Source organism: Calonectris borealis, chromosome 16 (genome assembly GCF_964195595.1).
Source record: "Calonectris borealis chromosome 16, bCalBor7.hap1.2, whole genome shotgun sequence".
NCBI lineage: Eukaryota > Metazoa > Chordata > Aves > Procellariiformes > Procellariidae > Calonectris > Calonectris borealis.
In genome coordinates, this window is record NC_134327.1 from 16,187,367 (window position 1) to 16,207,695 (window position 20,329).

Consider the following 20,329-nt stretch of genomic DNA (forward strand, 5'->3'; position numbering starts at 1 on the left):
TGCAGCCACGAGCAGACATATCACGAGGGGTATCTCCTGGCAAGGAAGTTACTCCTTATGAGAGTCCCAGAGGAATGTAACACCTCCTGGAGCTGGAGTGAGTGGCCTGGAAGAGGATGCGTAGAGAGCAGCAGCATGTGGCTGCTCCCTTAATGTCAGCAGAAATTTGGGGATTGAAATAGGCCAAAGGAGATGACAGCGGTGGTCTATAATAAGCCCCTGTCATAAACCATGTCAGAAAGTGGCCCTGATGGGCGTTTTCACCAGCCAAACAACAGTCCTTGGGAGGAGACGAGCACAGGAGCCCAGTCTTCCTTTCTCAGAACCTGTACAGGATGGATTTCTTGACACCCAATTATCTTGCAACTGCCTGTTTTTATTCACAGTTTACCCAGGGGCTTGGACTGGCTCCTAGTGAGGTGCAGAGCAGAAGACATTTCCTTCAAAACTCAAAACTGTTTCAGAAAAACCACACATTTTGTATCATTCCACTTCCCCTGGGCTGAGTTCTCAGCACAAGTGGCAGTGGTTTGTTCGTTCCTCCTCTTTTCCATTCCAAAAGCTGCTCAATTAAAGATAAAACTCTGGAATATGTCCTGAGAACAAGAGGTACCAAACTTCATGTGTCAGAAATCAAAATATCCACTGACATCACCAGCAAGATCTTCTTGTGAACGTATAGCTGGTCTCCAAAGTATCTGACAACTTCCAAAATGCTTATTGGAGAGTGCAAAATATCTCATCCAGTTCATTCTAGTGCTAATTTAAATCAAGACTGGTTCTATACTGTGAATCAGATACTGATGATACTTTGCTAAAGACTGGGTGACCAGGAAGCAAACCTTGGCTTTGAAATAGAGCATGCGAGTGAATGTCTTCTGAATAAAATCATAAGAACCTCTGAACCATTATTATTTCTCATCAGCTCAATCTCAGGGCTCTTGTGACACAAGAGGAAATATCAAGATAGCATTCACATTTTGTGGATTCTGACTGCAGTCTAATTCAGTAATTCTCACTTGCGTGAGCAGTATCTGCTCTCTCTGTCACATCACAGCCTGTGCGTGACTAGTCACCCAAGTAAGAAATATTTGGTCAGGCTTTTAACAGACATCCACGGGCCTCACAGGACTCCCGGGCGTTTGGTGTATTGAAGAAAGTAAAGCTTTGAAAGATAGCAGGTGATAATAAATCGACTGTGTCCATATTAACAGGAGCTTGGCACAGTCCTGACAAATGGCAAGGATTAAAAGAATGTCATGATAAAGGAACATGATTCACCTCCCCTAGAGCTAAATAGTCATCTTCCTTTCACTATTGAAATGAAACCGATCATGTTGCAGAACTGTGTCAGGGATCAACGCAGAAACAAAGGACTTCCTCTTCCAAAATTGTCCTCTTGACATTAAGCCACAAGCCACAAACCTTCTTTAAATCAGAGATATCCAAGAAGACAAACTGGTCTCACACCCATCAGCCTTCATCAGTGTTTCTAAAATCTCCCTCGGCTCTCTGACCTCAAGCACACGGCTGACCGCCCAAGGTTCAACTGGCTCTGGCCATTCGGGTGGCTGCAGTGGAGCAGCAGTCCAGCCCAGGGGACTGTATCGCCCAGCGGAGCAGCAGTCCAGCCCATGGCAAACCCCTCTGATACTTCCAAAGTATTGACCTACCTCCTTTGAAGCAAAATCCCATCAAACCTTTCTGTTACTGGGCAGAAGCTTCTGAAGAAGCAGAAGGAAGCATCTTTCCACACACTGGGAGCTCAGGGATGGAATTCGTTGCCACAGGATACCAGTGATGCCAAAATGCAATTACACAAATTCATGGAAGTCCATCATGGGCCCTTAAACACAAAGATGCATCTCCATTCCCTGGCTTAGGAATTCCTTTGACACAGACAGCTGAAACCAGGGATTCACAGATCTAATTCACAGAAGTCTGTTTGTAAGTTCTTACATTCAATTCAGCAAGAGTTTGCACCCATTTCAAAGTTTTTAGGATACAGAAGCACTTTTCTGAACCAAAAAAGAGATAGTTGAATAGAAGAAATAGCTAAGAAAAATCACATGAAAATGTGATGACTGTGAGCTTATTCAAACAATCCCTTTGGGTTCAGAAGTACAACATAACAGATTAGCCCATCCCGTCACATCAGAAGTCTCCAAACAAGCCTGCAAGGAAACTGTCCTTCCAGCTAACATAGACCTAATGCTTTTCTTTACAGCACTACTGAGGAAATGTTTCCTGTACCAATAAGCAGAATAAGTGCATAACAACCAGTAATTGCAGTTTATTGAAACAGTGTTATATGATGCCTCTTTCTTGGCTAGCCATAACTTTAATAGCATGAGACTACAGAGGGCTCTAATTCTGCCGAGTTCTGAGCTCTCCAGGGGATGCTAAACTGCCCCCCGCAAACCTACTTGGGAAAATAATATAGAAATTTTGTCTATGCAATTGCTCTATCAAGTCTTCATCAATTCTTTGACCCTTCCCACTTAAAAGCTGTTCTCACTTTAAGGCAGCTCATTTCCATGCTGAATGGGTGGAGAAGGACAGAGACTACTACTGGAGTTCAATTTTTTTAACAAGTGACACAAGTTATGTGACACCTGAGGATGCCTCAGGAAGGGCTGGGCCTTTGCTCCTTGGAACAGAGTCAAAGTCATCACCTGGCATCACTCACTATGTCCCCTGCGATCAGCTGGGTATCACCATATAAAAAGGTGACACTGGAGAAAGAGCTACTCTCGCAGTCAGTTGCTGGACCACATGCTGCTTTCTAGGATTCACGAGGTTCTGGAAGGAGAAAAAGTAAGTTTTGGGAGGTATGGCTGCTTTCTCTTCCAGCTAAATAATTACATTAATGATTATTAATGAGCAAGTTGATACTCTATGTAGGAACGTATATGTTGCTGCTCTTCCACATAACTTGGCAGAGCTACTGATCTCCAGTTAAACTGGATATTGTTCTTGGCCAATTCTAGCCATTCCATTATCACTTTCAAGGTTTTTTTAAATAATAAAGCAAGGTGCTCAGAGAAAAGATAGAGGCACAGGCTCTGTGCTGGGTTGCAGTGAGATATGTTACAGAGAAAAACATTACGTTTGTATTTGAGAATTTCTAATATAAGCAAGATCTGACTGTCTCTGGTCATCAAGCAGAAGGTGATAGCTGACAGAAAGTACATCAGGCAAAAAAAAGTAACAACTTACAAAGAAAGATACTCTTATGAAAAAATACAATCAAATTTTAGGAGTCTCTTTTAGTGCTGGAGAAATGTTTTTGTTCACTGGTGATTAATACCAGCTCTGATTATTTGTACGAGGCATCCATCCCTCAGTCTGTTTCCTTTCACAAGTGTTGAGGTCACTGAAATTTCCCTGGCACTCACAACCACCCCAGGAGCAAGGCGAACTCGGGTCACCATCACCATAATGGAGCTGCTGTTGGTTCCAAGGGATGTGAGCAGAGATGCCAGGAGGATCCTTTGCCTTATAGCTTCACTTTCCAAGCTGCAGCATGCACAAACCCAGAACAGCTTTCCAATACAGCCACAGAGACAACTTACAGAAGTACATCCACTGTCAGTGAGCTTCCATTCACTCTGCAGGGACCCATACCTGCCCTTGGAGTGCATCTCAGAAAAGGCTGAAAGCCCTTACAGCAATTAAAGAGAGAGCTGGTTCCAGCGAGCAGTAAGGAAGTCTACCAGCCAGACTGTGGATGGGCTCAGAGCACTCCACAGTTCTCCAGCTCCATCTGCAGAGTACTGGTCCTGACAATCTGGGCAGTAAGGAGAATTTCCGCAGAATTTCAGGAGAGTATCAAAAGAGACAATTCACAGATCATTTATGCTTTTTTAGGCTTGAAAAGGCGATCCACTCAAGAAAAGAAGAACAATGAGGGGAAAAGAAACGCCACCACTTTTAATCGCACTTATAACTTTACTCACTTTAGGTAAGTCAATTCAGCTGAGGGCTGATTCCCACACAGTTGAATATACTGATTAGAACAACAGAGCAAAGTGTCTCTGGAGTTGTCAAGACTGCAGTGTGGTTTGGGCTCCAATACTGAACAGGTAGTGCTATGTAATAAAAACAGCATGAAAGATAGGATGCATGCTCAGTATTAGTATAGAACTGAGTACTTAAGAAAGAGCAGCGTAAAAAAGTGAAGGATGAAAAATGAGCTTAATTTCATACTTCCCTGGTCTCTGTTCTTGCATTTCTGTGGGGGTCTATGATAGTTAGAAGAAAATCAGTTTATTTCCACTCATCTAACTATTCTATCTGTGGTTTTTTTTTTTTTCCTAGGGCCATGTGTAAAAAGTTTAAATCAGGTATGTGTGTAACATCACTGAATGCTGTAGAAAGTTTGATCCTGGGCTATCGGTCATACAGCAGACACTTAAAAGTAACATCAGTTACCTGCAATAGCCACTTATAATAGACAAAATCCAATTTTATTCACTCAGCAACAGCCACTTAAGAGCAATCTAGTGCAGGGAACCTCCATGAGGTTACTAGCAAACACCTGCAATACTTCCCAGAGCTTCACAAGCCCATGAGCTGGAGGAGAGAAGGTATAATACCGCAGCCAGGGAGGATCTGTTGCCTGGAATAAGAGTGCAGCTCCACGCGCACACTGACCTGCACCAGCTGAGAATCTGGTCAGTCTGTACTGAGCAACCAGTCTGTTCTAACCGACAGATGTATGGTGGTACTGGGCATCTTTCAACCCATCCTCATGGTTTGTCCAATGCAAACAGGACAAGGCAATACGGGAGTCGTTGCTTCGCAGCTAGCAGCCTAAGTAAATTATATCCTATTTCATGTAGTTCAGAATACTCTGTCCTCTGTCCTAACCACCGCTTTCTCTCCTTTCTTTCCCCAGTGTCCAGTATTCTTCACGTGTAAGTAAAATTTTGCTTGTATCCAAGATACCATTTGTACACTTGAAATGTTGGACAGGGTCTAGACACACAAAAGAACAGAATGGAAGTATTTGGAAAGCTGATGCCCCTGAATAGAATCCACGTAAAATTTCTGCATCGCATTTCAGGGGTCTCAGCCCAGCACTGAAAAGAAATGCTATTATACACCCACAATTTCACATACAACGTGAATAGCAAACACAAAGAGCTGAAGAGAGAAGTTGTCAAATGAGAAACTGGAAGGACTGTTTAATACTTTCTGCACCCAAAGTAAAGCATCATATGTATCCTCAAAGGGAGAGACTAAAATATTAGTGTCATACATTTCTTTCTTCTTTCACAGCTCCAACATACTGCTCGTCTGAAAGCAGGTAGGCACCCCTGGGAACTGGTATCCATACTGCTTGGGAGAGATTATGCTAGTGCTAAAATACCATCTCCCAAAAGCTTCACCAAAAGAACTGGAGCCCTTTGCAGCCTACCAAGCCCTTTCCTCATCAGACATTTAATGGAAAATGTTCAGTGTTTCCTGCTTCTTTTCCAGTTCAAATCTAAGCTCCATCCTGAAGAGCGGTGACTGGTGCAGCCCTTCCCTCCGGCAGTATGCCTGTGCTTCGGTAAGTTACCTCCAACAGATCTCTCCTATCAACTCCACAGATATTCCTTTCTAGCTACTTTAAGATATTCTCCGTCAGATCTGCCTTCTCCTTCTTGGGCACATCCGATGGCCTTGCTCTGAAATCAGTCCCATCAGGCAAAAGGAAGCAAGCCTGGCCACTCCTCTTTCCCTAGAGATTGCCTGTAGGAACAAGGAGAGCAAGAGAACTGCAAACTCTGACCCTCGACTTGTAGATCTTTAACCTTTTTCTGATGTAACACGCTTGTTCCTGTCTCAGGGCACCAAGCTGACATCAAGACAACTCTCCTCCATCCTCACATGCTACATCACAGACCCTATTGCTCTCCTGGACCAAGGGGCTTTCCTGCTCTTGTTTCAACAAGTCAACAGTGAAGTGCTGCAAACTGCTCTGAATGAAATCAGTGTGCAGGTAATATTAGCATCAGAGGGGAGGACCATTAGCAGCTCCCTCTTCAGATCATACGCAGGGGCTCCTTAGCTTGGGCTACATCCATAGCTGCTTGAGTACTTGACTGTGTTTTTTCCCCATGCTGCTATGTGAGCACAGACTAGTCAATAGTTACCTGGGGAGTCTGCAGCCCCAGGTCTCTAGTATGTTGTTACTACGATTACACAAAAACGTAAGCCCAAGTTTCAGCCTTCTCTTCCCTTCTTCCCCTCCAAATCCTCCTCAAAACTTTATTTCCCCATTCTCCTTAACAAGAACAGGAGAGGAGTCTGGCTACTCAGGTTATGAATCTACTTCTTACTCAGCTGAACACCTCCTCCTTCTCCTTCTCCTTCTCCACCTGCATTTACTTCTTGTCTCTGTGGAAGAGAGCACAGCCTACCCAAACAAGTTACTACCTTTCAGCCTGGACATGGTTTGTGCCATGTCCACGCTCCTAGTACAGTGTCAGCGCCAAGGAAAATAGGTTTGTTCAAGCAACTCTCAGGAGTAATTTTCAAGGCAGTATAGATGAACTCATTTGAGGTTACATATGGGGATTAAAAGCACAAAGGCAATTTCTGTATCTTCTCCAGAAAAGCCAAGTTGCTTACAGTTGGACAAGCGTGACAACAACCAACCTGAAGATCTTGGGAAAAGGATGGCATTCTTTTTCCCAGTGTTTGTGCAGAATCTACCACAAAGAGTTTCTGGTCTTGGCACAACCCCTCAGCAGGGCAATAACACCCATAATAAATTAGCAATACTGTCAACATTTTCCGTTTTGTTTTCAGGTCCGCAGTGACCAGATTGCACCAGCCACCAAAGCCTTCATGTTAAATGCAGCATGGGAAGTCGTGAAGTCTGATCCTAAAGTTGCAAATGCAGGTTTCCTGGCATCCTGGTTCCAGGAGACCCTGCATGCCTACCTTCCCTCCATTGGCACCAGCATCCTGGACTGCATGGCACAGCTTCCAGTCACTTGTGATGGCCTGGCCACAGTGTACGTCTGATCTAAGCTCGGGTCTAATGAGATGGTATGCATGAGCCTGCGGTTTGACAGCACCAGGAAATACATTGCATTGTCAAACAGTATTTTTTAAGACTTCAATTTTGATGTCTATTTTCCTGCCAGTTATCTCTATTCCTAATTTGTCTTATTAAGATCAATCCACAGAACAGTTAAGATAGGGCTAGAAAAAAATGAAAGACAGAACGAGATCTCAGGGGCCAATGTGTGAAAGCTACCAGCAAAGAAAAAGACAACCGCAATACACTGTCCAGACAGTACAGTGTGCTCACTGGAATCAGTGTGACATGATTGCATAGGGTACAACCATATGTAACACTCACCTGTGCCTCACACACCTTCACTGCTGTTCAGAAGGTAGCTGTAAGCAGGTTTCCCTTCCAGCCATATAAGAAAGCAGCAGATATTTATTAGACATAACATCTTTTGCTGTTATATTCTGTGCTTCTTGGGGACCTCAGGAGCTGGTGAAGATCAGTGGAAATAGGTAGAAACTTCAGAGAAGATGTGAAGCAGGATGGAGATGTGAAGAAATTAGCTGGGATATGAACAGGGCTCTGTAAATTCACCTTAGAACATGAAGGGTTATATCAGTTTCTATCATGCTCCCAAAGAGAATTTCTAATGTTCAACTTAGAGAAGGAAGTGAAGAGAAACATGAGCTAATTGTTATTCATACCAGGAGCTGGCAACAGGTTTTGTCTCATCTGTCTCTTTTGAATTCTAGGGTTCAAGCTCTGGACACTGTTTATTCTGAGATGGACAACAGCACGAGGCAACTGGTAGCTGACTGGATTAGAAGATTCCTTACCACACATGGTTAGTGATCAGTATTTACAGTCCAAATTTTCCTGGTATAATTGCAATGGATTCAACAGAGATCCCCGCATAAACTACTATTGTCTGCAGAATGAGGATTACCTGCTAAAACGATCAGATGATAAAGTAGTCTAACAAAAATTATTCAGTACCATGCCCGTGCTTCCAGCAGCATGATGAGACCGTTTAAACAGCTTTTCTGAACTCAGATCAAACTATTATGTTAGAGGAGAGGAGATGAGTGAGAGTGATGTTCTTTGGGTCAAAGACATCTTCAGTTTTCCCAGTACTCTCCCTCCCTATCTCTCAAGAAATAACAAATTATTTTATGTTTTTAGTTTGTGGAAAAAGTTCAGCAAAAGAGTGGCTGGTGACCAACTGGAAGAGTTTCCGAAATTATGCATCATATAATGATCTCGCTTCTTGCTGGAGCAGCTTTGATGGGGTAAGAAATCACTTTGAAAATAGGGCTTCCTTCAGCTGTTTCATTCAGTAGGCTGTGAACACTCAAGCAAGAGGAGCAGGGGGATAAAATGACTGAAACTTTCACTTGCCTGAGGATTGTAGTATTGGTGGTTAGAGCTACAGGTCAGTGAACAGTCAGTCTTCAGCAGTCCACACCCACATGATGCCTACTAAACTTACATCATATATTCAACAATTTCGTAACTACAGTGCTGTATGGAAGAATTTATCTCGCGTGATAACTTGTTCAGTAGTTTAACTCTTGCACCAGGTCTTTAGTCATGCCTATCTACTCACAGTTTACAGCCCTCGAGATCCTCACTGCCAGCCAGCTAGCCCAGCTTACAGTCCTCAGCAACGTGCTCTCCAACAGCAGCCTAACTGCTGCCATCACACAAGTCCTCAGCACCAATAATGTCCTCTACCTTGAAGACTACTTGACCGAGTTATCAACTTTAACACCGACTCCTCCACTTGACCACAATGCGATGTACTCAATGCTGGAGACCATTTTAACCAAAGTCAGAGAGAACTTCCCAGATCTGTGCTCACCCTCCTTGAAAGACTTGTTTCAGGTGAAACTGAAAAGGATGCTAGTTGTTACTGATGCAAATATAATAAGGCTCTTCCCAACGAAAATAGGCTGCACTGATTTCCAAGATATGTGAGTATACCTGTCATCTGCACTTACTGAGAAACAAAGTTAGCAGAGATAATACGTAAACATGGCTCCTCACTGCAGCTCTTGTGACTGCTATATGTTTTTATTACCTGTCGCTGCTAGGACTACCATGAAAATGAACCTGCAGCACTTCTCCTATCATATTGTCAAATGTTGCCCTGGAGATTTTGAAATGATAATTTTTAGATTATGACCACAAGATAAACAATGTTATGTCTCTCCAGAAAAAACAGTACAGCACAATGAAAATAACTATTAGCATGGGCTGAACTTGCACAGGTGACATATGAACAAAGCACCTCAACACTTAAGGGAATGTTAATCTTCCACAAGGTTCAAAACCGTTCTACTTTTCTCTCACTGGCTAAGGTTATCTTAGGTTTAAAAAATTATTTCTTTTTTTTTGGTAGAGCATGGCTCATAACTACTCTGATATGAAACACTGAAATCACGTTTCATTTTTCTCAATATACAGTTACAAAGGACTGAATTCTGTGCACCATGAGTTAGATTCTGACATGCAGAGAGCTGTATACCAGGCCAGAATGGATTTTCTCAATGGGCAAGCAGCAAAAGAAGGTAACAGATTACTGCATATTACTTTCTCTTATGATCCTGTAAGCACTTTAATACTAAAACCTTACACTACTTTTGAGCAACACATGAGCAATAATACTCATAATTTCAGGATTACAACAGAATTTACAAAAACAAGCAGATCCCCACCTTCTCTTGGGTGAACTATCCCAGGAGTACTCTGTGATAAAGCATGGCCAAGCTAAACTGCAGAAGGGTGGGATGATTCTAGTATCTGAAATTCGGAAGAAAATTCAACCTCTTGATTGGCACTCCTGAGCACCACTTTCTACCTCCTACAGCCACTCTGAGCTTTTTCAAGGTCCAGCAAGGCTACTGCACCATTTCTACCTCACCTTCTTATACAGACGTATTTTTCCAGAAGCACATGCTTATCTGGCTGTCTTGCATAGATGAGTGTCTGACATGTCAGACAAAGCTTCCCCCCTCTCCTGCCAACAGGCTCCGTTACCTTCTGACCATCCAACATACTGTCTCTTGCAGGAGTAGCTTGTACATTCACCACTTCTAACAGCCGAGACTGGTTGCAGGCCAACTTTGGATTCTCTAGTATTTACACTGACTACAGCGATTTCGTCCGCCTCAATCCCAGCTTCAACGGAGTAGGTATCACACAGAGCAAAGCTCCCACTGGGTTTCCCCAAGGCTGCTCCCTTGTGTCGCTCTGCAATGGTAGTACGGCACTGTCACTGGCCTGGGGTTATTTGTACGCTTCTGAGTGGCCACTCGCATGCAGAAAGACAAGAGCTGGTGGGAACATTCAATTGCCTCTAGGATGACATTCTTTTCCTTTCCTTTTTAGTTTGAGGTGACAGATTTGCTAACTTCAGTGCAGCTAGGAAAGCTACTCATCACCTCCCATATCCTAACCGAAAACACCAGGGCCAGTGCAGAGACAGATGTTACGGAGATTATGAAAACCCTCCAAACCCGGAATGTCTCTGAACTACACACCTTTCTGCATGAAGTTAATTCTCTTGCGGCACAGGTAAAAGCGCTCCTCCAACTGCAGACTCTATTTTCTATGACCACTATCCTTCCTCTTGTTGGGTCTCATTTTCATTTGCTCTTACTCCTGATGCACAACCATCTATAGATTTCTCCAAAGCAAATTTCTATAAAACAATGTAATGGTATGATTCCAAATAAGCAGAATTATCAAGTGCCTCAGATTAAGCAGCGGGAGGAGGGAAGACAAAAACCCAGCACATTTTCATTTACACTGCCCAGCCCTGTATCATGAAATCTGCTGTTCATTTCTGTGAGAACAAAGCCACACTAATACACATAATGACTGAGACCCAAAGATAAGCATCTCCATCACACTCTAGTAGTGCATCACTTCCCATTTATTTTTCTCCCTAGATGCACATGGAGAGCATAACAAGCACTGGGGTTCGTGACATAATACTCAAAGGCATTTTCCAGATCCTGAAGCTACATTTTGCCTCAATGACAAGAACAGACTTGGAATCCCTGTTCAATGGGACACTGACCTTGTATCTAGGCTCCATCACTCACAATGAATTAATGACACTGCCTGCTATCAGCGACTGTCCACTCTTACAAGTCATGTGAGTATAAGTCCAGCTCAGTTTCTCTCATCTGTGTGTACTGTACGTCGCTGTGGATATGCAGAGGGATCTGACTGACAAGCGAGAGGAAGGGCTGTGAATTCATCTGTCCCATCAGAGAAAACGTTTCTGGCCGTCTGTGCTAAAAATGTTATTAGCTTGGATCTGTGAAAGCCACAGCAAGTAACTGATGCTGACACGTGTCTTCTCTCTCCTTGCCTGGCAGAGTGAGAGGTTTGGACTACGCATTTGATGACATGACAACAGAGACAAAGACTGACATAACCCAATGGATTGTCCAAACTCTTCCCCACTTAGGTGAGCCTTTTCTTCCCTCTGAGTTTGTTCAGGTGCCTGGCGTCCCTCAGACGTCACTAACACTTGGATTTCTCCTGTGCCTAGGAGTTTTCAGCAATTTGGAGCCAGGGTTTTTGTAGACGGTAAATGTTGCACTCCAGTTATGCCTCAATAAGCCAGTTTCACCTTAGTGCAGCTGCCCCAATATGAAATAGAGAGCAGCCCTTGTTCCTGTAAAGGAGCAACATCAGATTTGCTCGTTGACTGAAGAGAGGGGCAATTTTTTAAAAAAAATAACATTAATTGTGCCCTTATTACAAGCACAAACTGCTTTTAGGACTCACTGAACCATTGAATTATGTTTTCTTTTCAACATCCTTGTCTTACAATGTTTGTAAGGAATAAAATTTGATAAGTAACCAAGCAGCAGTGTTCTGATTTCCATGAAATTACTAGACACCACTTTGTGACAGTCTTCCAGGAACTGCACTGACAGGAGCCAACCCGGTTAAAACCAGGTTGATTCACTGCTTACATGCATGGTAATTGGAAATATTTCCTCTATCATTTCCAGAAATACCCTGGAATGATCTTAGGTTTTGTGAGTCTTAAACTGAAACATAAATAATTTGTTATTGCTGCATTTTAGATTGTCAGATGGATGAAAACTGGATGACTCTCAACTTCCAGAGATTCAGATCCATAGCTAATATCACAGACTTCGTTGCTGCCTATGGAAACTTCACTGGGGTAAGACTACTGATTTAGACACTTTGTGACATTTTACTACCATAGAACAAAACTATTTCTATTTCCTTTTTAGTCACACAATTCATAGTGGGATTTATACTCTGAGAGACAGAGTGTGTTACAAAATAGTTTGATCAACAAACATGAAAGGAAAACATGTTGCCCTTTCCTCCTTAATTAGAAACCACGGAAATTTATCCATCCTCCTCAGGAGAGCCAGGATTTTCCCCTCTGCTACAGAAGAGTTCAACTACAGTTTCTGACTATTCCCCTGCATTTCAGTTCCAGCAATCCCTGTGTAGTTGGCTCATTTTGCCATAACACAACATCCAGCAGAAAGGAATGGTGCACAGCTAGAGCACCTGCATGGGGGACAAAGGATCTCTATATCTCATCCAGATTCTGTCTTTGAAGGGTTTAGAGCTGGTTACCAGACAACTTGGTTTGTTTTCCACGGGGCACTGAAAGGATGTTTCCATGGAGTGTATCAGAGAAGCCTAAACTGGGGCCTGCCTCACTCTCACCCCCACAAGAGAAGGAGCTCTGAGAGCTACCCAGCTCACCTGGGCCAAGCAAACACCCACAATCTCTCACTAGCCTTTCAAAAACGAATCTCTTCCATTAAAATCTAACACTTCTGGTGCAAACACTCTCTCCTATTTCAAGACTACAAAAAATAGAACAGAGTCTGTCTCAGATTCACGCCCCTGCTCCACCATGAACGTTAAATATCATAACCTGCATCTGCCAGAGGAGAAAGAGTCCTTGTCCTTGAGGACAAGGTGTGCAGGAAAGCTGCAGACACACATGTCGACAGTGTCAATTCAGGAAAATACAAATGTATATTTATAATTAATTCCCCCTCTCTCTGTTCCAGATGGCGCTCCTGGAGGAGCTGACTGCCGTCCAGCTTGCCCAGTTAACGCTGTCCCAAGACATGTTCAGCTCTGCTGCTAACATCGAACGAATCTTTCACAGGCTAACCAAGCTGCCGGGTCTGCATGAGTTGGCTGCATACTGGGATGAGCTTAGCTCAGCTTTAGAGGAGGTAACTGCAGACAGCTTGTTAATGGGGCTCAGTGGAGAGGTTTGTGAGGACAGAAGTCTTCCCATGGTAAACGTGCAGTAAGCTAGGGTAAAAGGAAGGTGATACAACAGGTTTGCCAGGAAACCTTCCAGCAGGTTCAAGGCAAGAAAGAGATTATGCTGTTGCATGTTGCATTCCTCACACGCTTAGTCTGTGCTTGGGTTCGACACAGCTGCCACCAACCCCTGCCCACCTCAGACTGCCCGAAAGACACAGGCCAGACCTCCAGCCTTGTAAAAAAGTAAGGTTCAAAGAGGTCCCTAAAGCACCATTAATTTACATCATATTAAATAAATTTACTATTTGTCCTTGGCTCAGGACAAATGTAGCAACTCCTCTCCTACATACACAGTTCTGACTGTGCCCCCAGTGCCAATTATTTGCTGAGGATTCTCTAATACAATAATTAGCTAAGGGCCCTTCTTAGGTCCTTGTAAATACAATACCTTTCATCAGGCCAACAGAGGATATGCAAAGTCTCAGTCTGCAAGACTCAGACACTGCAGGTCTCTCCCTCAGGTAAGATCCGACCACAGAGAAAAGACTTCCTACTGGGTTAAGGCATCACAACTAACTCAGCTTTTCCCAGGACTATGAAAGCTAGCTTTGTACCAGAGCAACTGTTTTTAATTCTCCGCATTCATCCAGAAGACGAAGCACATGCCTAGAATGGTATAAAGCTAGCCTCTGCCCTGCAGAAATCATAATCGTTACTCTTATCAATTTTTTTTTTGCTTAAAATAGCAAACAATGAAACTCTTTAGAACCCAGCTGCTCCCACCTTGTTTGATGAGAAGGCAGGAGTCTAGTGTGGAGGTAGAGTCTCATCTGGGCTGTACTCACAGAGACATTGGAAGCACCTCCTGGAGGCAGCAGGAGCTTCAGACGCTTAGCAGCTTTGTCACTGATATCAGCTGGGTCCTTCAGTGTTCCCTGGGCCTGGCTTTGCAGGGTGCATGGCATTCTCTGAGAGGCAACAAAGCTCAACAAGAGCTGAAAGCAATTGATATCTGGTATCCCCAGTCCTGTTCAAGGCTCTGCAGCAGAGGTGGCAGAAAGGACTGTAAGCCTGTTTCTCAGGTGTCGCAGTTCCTAGGCCAACATATCCACTTAAACTACCACTGATGGCCACTGACAGCCTGCACCAAGATACAAGGTGCAGCAGCCACCAGGTGACAGCTGGAAGAGTAGCAAAGGGGTGAGACTCGGACCTGTAATTCTCTCTTAAACAATAATGCCATGAAACTAGAAAAGAAAACGATCTTGGTGGTGAAAATAACACACCTGGCAAAGAAAACTGCTGACCAAACCATTTCTTGAGGCTTAGTAGGAACTGAACTATAAAATAGCTATATAGCATATATTTTGTGCTATAAAATACAGGACTTGTGCAAAGAGTCTGAGGTGTCAGGGAATATATTTAGTATCATAAATCAAAAGTAACTCAGAAAACATCTTCTATCTTGTGTAAGCATCGGGAGCTATACCAGCTTGGCTGCCTCAAACAACTCCCAAATACAGAAGACTGACATCCCTGAAAACTGAGGGTCTAGAGGAGAACACAAAAGTTTGTTTCTCCTACTGTGCTGAATTAGTTTCAAAACATTTCCCTCCTGCAGAAGATCAAGGTGGGGACATCAAAAAAATCTCTCTTCTTCTATGCTGATTTTGCTGGAAAATTTGCCTGTGTGTAAGTTGATGCTTCACAGTAATTTAGTCAGGTCTTGGCTGCGCTGTTACAATGCTGTAAAATCCTTATGGATGTTGCATGATTTGCTATTACTGTTGGAATAGAAATAGAAACTGCATCACCCAGAAATATTCTTCTTTTAGTTTTCAAATATTGTCCCAGAGCCTTACAGTTGCATTTTGTGTTCCTGCTGCAGCCTTTTGCCAACACCTTCAATATCTCCATGGCGGTGAAGCGCACCATGTTGGCAAGAACAGTAGAACAGCTCCGTTCTGCGCTCCCCACCTTCACAGACAATGACTATCACCTTTGGTTTCAGAAGAGGCTCGTGGCTGTTCTGCCAAGCATTCATGCCACCATCCTTCAGGACATCCCCAACACCATGTCCTGCAGTTCCTACAAGTCTCTGTGAGTCATGGTCGCCCTCTCTGAGGTTGTTTCATGTTACTTGAGATTTAAACCATTTAATAAAAGAATAATTCAGTGCAGTGAATGAACTGCAAAAGGAAGGAACATGGTGCCATGGTTACAGAAAAAGGCCAGAAGACAGTTACTCCCACTCATTTGTCTTTCATGTCTTGGCAAGTCACTTTATTTGGCTTTTATTTACTTTATGTATTAGCCCACGAGCTGCTGAATTCAGGTATTAATTGGACTCAAACATTTTCTTGACACAAGACATTTAGAAGACCCCAATCTGGACTTACTTTGCCTCCACTAAAACCAATGACAAACTCCACAGGCACCAATGAAGCCAGGCTTTCAATACTTTACTCTGATTCTTCCGATATATTTATTTTCAGGGCAGCCAGAGAGAACAACCTCAGAATATTTCAGGAGAGCTATTCAGCAAACAGGATTGGCTCCCCAGAGTCCTTCACTTACTCCAGGTTTCTTTCTTCTACAGAATTACTGGGATCAATACAGTCTTCTCTGAAATCCCTGCGGCTGGCAAAATGGATGTATATAACTACATTGTGGCATTCCTCACTCAGCAGTCTGAGCTCACTGGTAATCCCTATCAGTTCAGCTAATTCTCTGTGAGCCCTGTCACTCTCTGCAAGTTGTGGGACACAGCTAATCCATCTCCTGCTTTGCTCAATACCTTCCAAACTGCTCGATTAAGTAACAGGCGTTTCTTCTCAGAACTCATTCCTGTTCACAGTATGAACATAAAAGAGGGCAGAGCATGCCATTGGAGGGCTGATGCAAAAGCCATCAAAGTCAGGGATTTCAACCCTCTCCTTTGCCTGCAAGGTACCAATCCTGGGTACTGATGTGTACTTGAACCTCCTCTCCCATGTCACCTGTTTTTCTGTGCCCTCACCACAGGTCCTGCCTGCTCCACCCAAGCCACAACTAGAGACTGGTTACTACAGTTCTTTGGAAAATTCTGCACAGAAGCACCTTACGCTCAATTGGTTTCCCTCTACCACCAACCTTTTGATGTGGTAAGTCTGTACATATCCAGGCTGCCTTTGCACTCAAGAGAGGATGTGCCAGAAAAGATGGAAATTAAATTGCCCGGGTATGGGGTAACACAATTCAATTCCTCTGCCTTTCTCCAGTATGCAATTTTGGACCTCCTCACTCCCACTCAGATTGGTGACATGATGGTATACTCGGACACACTGACCCGTATGGATGCAGCAGTCCAGCTTGTCCGGTTCTTCCAGCAAAGTGAAGCTGAGGATGTTCAGATGATTCTGACACAGTTCACCAAGACTGCAAGCAAGGTAGACACTACCCATGTTCTCTGCAATCTCCATCTCCCTGCAGAGAGGGGAGATCTGCCACCTTAAGTTATTAGCTGAAAAAATGGCTTTGCAAATACTATAATTTTGAAAGTACACTGTTACAACAGTAATCTTCAAACATCTGTACACATCAGGTCCTTTCAGTGACACAGACTGCACTCTTCGGAGTATTGTTCACTTCCATTTTGAATTCACCCAAATTCTGGCCTAGAAAACCACTTAAAGAGCTCCCTCCCCAACTGCAGCATTACAGTTCTGATTGCCCTAGCACCAATGTGTTCATCATGTCATTTTGTTTCAGCGTAAGATCACAGTCCTGCCAAATGATGACATTGCTCGGCTGCTCCTCCTGCAATACCTGACCACCATGTCCGAGCAAATGAAGACATACGCTGCTGCTGACTGGAACATCACCTTCCAAAATGAGCTGTACTTTCTGAGTCCTGTCATCAATGAATCAACCCTCGCCCTCGTTGTGCTACAGGATTACGACTCCTTAGTTGCTGTGTAAGTCTTCTGGGCATGGCTGAGATCTCTCTTCAGCCAGCAAACAGGGCAACACTGCTCCTCATGGAGTCAGACTGAAATCTGAAAGACAGATGATGTGCTGTCAGCCTGGATGGCTCTAGTCTGGTTACTTTTTCACAGCTCTTACCCACACCTTAGTAATTTTCTCAGAAGTCTGAGATGAAGTTACAGAGCTGAGCCATATCAAATCTAGGCCTTGGTCCACAGATGCTATTTGTACAATAGGGGTGGAGTATTAAGTCCCTCAGCAGAAATTTCCAGGTGAAGGAACTGGCCACAATATCTTGGAGAAGAGAGTGTTCTTCTTGTCCAAGGCTCCAGTTAGAGGAAGTTACAAAGAGTCCGTTATCCCGCATATTTCACCTGGGTCCTTTTTCTTGTCCACCCAGTGTTACTGCACTTGATAACGCTTACGGATACATGACTGAGTCCTCTAGAAGAGATGTAGCACTGTGGATTGCACGGAACCTCCAGATCTTGAAAGGTAACACTGGGAAGCTGCACATTCCAGCTAATAGATTCTTCCAGGAAAGCAGGGGCTCAGCTGGTAGACTCCCAGGATGTATTAAACAACAGCAATATAAGCAATATAGACGTGTACACAAAGGCGAGCACTAGTGCACTAAAGGGCTGTCCAAGTTGAAAAATGCTGTCTTTCCAATGCTACCTCACACCAGGATGCCTTATTGATCTCTGGTGACTGTCCCAAGACACAATGTATGTTCCTGGAAACTAAAAAAAAAAGGATTAAGGGTAGTCTGGTATCTTGACCCGATCTAAGGACCCTCATTTTTCTTTCTTCTCCCTCTCTATTGCTATTTATTGCACATTGATTTTACTTTCTCAAGGTACAAAGTCTCATTTCCCTTTGAAAAAAAGCAAATCCCATCTAGTCCAGCATCCTGTATCCAGCACTAGTCAGGAGCGATGCAGCCAGCATAATCTGGTATTTCCTTTTACTTTTTACTGGTTTCCAAGTGACCTGTGGCTCAGACTTTTCTTGAGCTAGAAGTGATACTGCAATGTATCAGTTAATAGGCAGCTATTCTTTTCAGTCAATTGGGATTTTTCTGGGAAAAAAAGTTTTGTTTTCTTTTCTGGGAAAAAAGTTATTGTTTAAAAAGAAGGACATACTGTGGGTAACTCCCTGAGAGTCTCTGCGTCTTTTTCCCACTTAGATGGTCCAACCAAGTCCACTACTGAATGGATACAAATCTCCTGGAAATCTTTCTTTCATGATATAGCCCTCCAGGAAGTCATAGCAACCAACATCAACTTTGACCTTGTATGTATGATCTCTACACTAAGTGCATACTGGTAACTGGGGCTTTCAGAAATGTTTATCGTACAGGAGAGAGCATTAAAGGATTTAATTTCAAGATTTGTAATAGAATATATTCCCACTTCTACGCAGCAACTCTAAAACCAGAAATAACAGTATGTTTTCAACTAGCAGGACATTGAAAAGAAGCTCCAATTTTGAATGGGTACCCTCAGATAGTCAAAACAAAAATATATGTCAGCATTTTGAAACTCCTCCATGTGCTGAAATAGCTTTGCCTGGGATATGAGAAATAACTTCAGGATATAAGCAAACCTCTACAAATCATGACCCATACACACACGATTTGCAAAAAGAAAAGTGTGAAAATGGTCAAAAAAATACTTCAGCTAGTTCTAGTGAAGAGGGGATAAGCTCATCTTCAGTGGTTGACATTACTATTTCCTAGGCCAAAATTCTGGATGTGCTGAGCATCGAGCAGCTGGTGGAATATGGTCTGACTTCTGATGCGCTGGTCAATGTGACCACGATGCAGGATGTACTGAATGCCTTGAGGGGTGAAAATCCCCAAATCTCAGAGCCTAAAATGAGTGAATTCCTGATGCAGTTCAATCTGGCTCTGACACAGGTATTGTAACTTTCATTATAAACATTTTTCCCCTTTAAAAAGGCAGGCATTCTCAGGCACTTCATGCGTGAGAAAGTCCTGCTGCTCATGGTGCCAGGTAAAACAAGGATGCTGATGAAAGGCAGTCATCATCCCCCTCACCGTGCCACCACCAAACAGCTCCCACGTAACAGACATTTCCACTCCCCACAGAAAGGCATTGCGGGCATCAGACATGATGAAGTAAGGACGGAAATGCTGACAACGCTCTTCACGGACCTTTCCAAGCACTTTTATAAATTTGCTGATCTTGACTATGAATTCTGGTTCCTGGAGAACCTAAGATTCCTCTTGCCCAGCATAAACACAAATCTGCTAGAGTTAATCCCAGGAGACCTCAGCTTCCCAGCCTACACAGCCATGTGAGTATCACGTGCTGAGGAGTGCTGCCTGCCAGACTCATACTGCAGGAAAGCTCTGGCAGGGGAAGCAGCGCACATTTTAGCAACTTCTTTTCCAGCATAAGTAAGTGCTAGCATTTCTCGTGGATTTTAAAAAAAGATTCTCAACTGGATTTTTGCAGTAAAGTAGATTCAGGCATCATTTTCCACATAGGCATGTACCGTATTGTGCTCTGTTCGGGTATCTTCACATACCCTCCACCCCTTTTGTTCCCTGCTCCAGGACAGTATACTCTGAATGAGGCGGGTGTATGCCAACTCTCCCACACCTTATAAAGCCTGTACCTTTTGCACTTCTTGTTATTACCGTTATTGCTGTAATGTATTATAGTTGAGGCAAGACTTACATTACATATTATCATAAATAATTTTACTGCTTTATTTATTACAAGTCTCTACAGTCTTAGGCTGATGATATCTTATTTCTTGACCCTTGCAGAGTGCGAGGCCTAGATAACGTCTTTCCAGAGCTTCCACAAAACACATCCCATGCTATCTATCTCTTCACCAAAAGGATCCTGGAATCTCAACTTAGTTTTTCAGGTACTGGTCTGCTTTCGGGGTTGCTCCGTGGCATATTTGAATTGTAGCTGTTTGTCACATCTGTGCTAAAATTTCTGCCAACTGCCTGTCCCTCCTTGGTTCAGAGAGGAATTAACTTGCAGGAGCAAGTACAACATGAGGAGGTTGCCCAGT

At 43.4% G+C, this 20,329-nt stretch overlaps 1 protein-coding gene across 1 annotated transcript in view; it reads right to left on the bottom strand.

Annotated features, from left to right (window-relative positions):
• LOC142089263 (mesothelin-like) overlaps positions 1-20,329 on the bottom strand; it is a 60,079-nt gene that overhangs the window by 34,434 nt on the left and 5,316 nt on the right. The window lies entirely within an intron of this gene.